Source organism: Colletes latitarsis, unplaced genomic scaffold, assembly GCF_051014445.1.
Source record: "Colletes latitarsis isolate SP2378_abdomen unplaced genomic scaffold, iyColLati1 scaffold0129, whole genome shotgun sequence".
In the NCBI taxonomy this organism is placed as follows: domain Eukaryota; kingdom Metazoa; phylum Arthropoda; class Insecta; order Hymenoptera; family Colletidae; genus Colletes; species Colletes latitarsis.
In genome coordinates this window covers 4,442-5,000 of record NW_027488479.1, presented here as the reverse complement: position 1 = coordinate 5,000, position 559 = coordinate 4,442, and positions in this window count along the sequence as shown.

The window sequence follows — 559 nt, the reverse complement described above, 5'->3', positions numbered from 1 at the left end:
GCTTACGCACGGCCGCTTATGGGGGGAACCGCGCGACCCAACCGCCCGCCCGAACGGCCTGTTATAACTTAGAGCGAAAACCAACACCTGTAATTTCCTTAATAATTGAGCTAGGGCAAAAAAAAAAAACGCTATCTTGTAGGAAAAAAGCAGGGGAACACGATGCCGTCGTTAAAAATATAGATTGCCGTGCTCGTTTTCGAGAAAAAAATGAAAAAATGGTCAAAATCGTCGCAGAACAAAAACTCGACACGCTATCTTGTAGGCAAAAATTAGACGAATTCAAAACCGTAGTTAAAAATATCGGTCGTCGCGCTAGTTTTCGAGAAAAAAACAAAAACGTTCAAAAAATTCGAGATAAAAAAAAAAAAACCAGCCTACCAGATAGAAAAAATTACACTGAACAAATATCATATAGGTCAAAATATGTGTTAGCGTACTAGTTTTCGAGATATAGACGAAAAACCGTCGCCGCCGATCGGTACGTCGGTCGATGCGAAAGCACCGCGCGACCGAGCGCCCGCCTAAAAGACCAGTTCGAACATACCGAAAAATCAAG